Below are 832 nucleotides of genomic sequence, written 5' to 3'. Positions count from 1 at the left end.
TTGATATTGAAATAGATTTTTTTTTTTTGAAAAAATAAATGTGGTGATGAGATAGGTTGATTTAAAATTTTTCTCTCCTGCAAAACTAAACATCCAAGCACAAATAGTACTCTGCGTCTCTATCCCATAGCAGCTGCCCCTTACCACTTTTTTCTTTTGAATTTGGGGATACAATATTCATTTACACCCACACTACAGGATAAATGCTAAACTTACAATTTGTTCGTATCTAGAGTATCAAACTTTCAGAAAAGGATGGTGGTGCACCTGAAATGCTTCCTATTAGGGATGCCTCCATGCTTCCCATCTCCGCCCCCAGATTTGCTCTCCGTCCCATTCCCGTTTTTCGCCATGGAAGAATATTGCTCCCCATCCCCATTTCCCATCTCTCTAATAGTTCTGACTAATTATTAATTTCTACAGGAATAGAGTTGAACAACAACAGCAAGATTTTATACAAAAAGTTTAAACAACAAGATGGTGACTTTCAAAAATGACGCAGTAGGGGACGCCATAGTGAGTCAAAGCACAGAGCAGTGGACAAGGTAGGGAATGCGGCAACAGAAAGGAGAATGAAAACGATGATAGAGTTATGGAAATGAACACTATGAATATAGAGAACGATGCGGTGAGGGTGATGGAATGGTGAGGGGTGACAATGCGGTGAGACGGGAGAGTGGTGAGGGGTGACTGTAGAGATGTTGGATGGAGTATGGACGATGCTAGGGATTTATGAATTAAAGAAGTGGTATGCAAATGAGGATTAGGAATTTTGAGTCTCTCTCTCTCTCTCTCTCTCTCTCTCTCTCTCTCTCTCTCTCTCTCTATATAT

Source organism: Arachis ipaensis, chromosome B06 (assembly GCF_000816755.2).
Source record: "Arachis ipaensis cultivar K30076 chromosome B06, Araip1.1, whole genome shotgun sequence".
NCBI classification, from domain to species: domain Eukaryota; kingdom Viridiplantae; phylum Streptophyta; class Magnoliopsida; order Fabales; family Fabaceae; genus Arachis; species Arachis ipaensis.
This window is presented reverse-complemented; position numbering follows the sequence as displayed.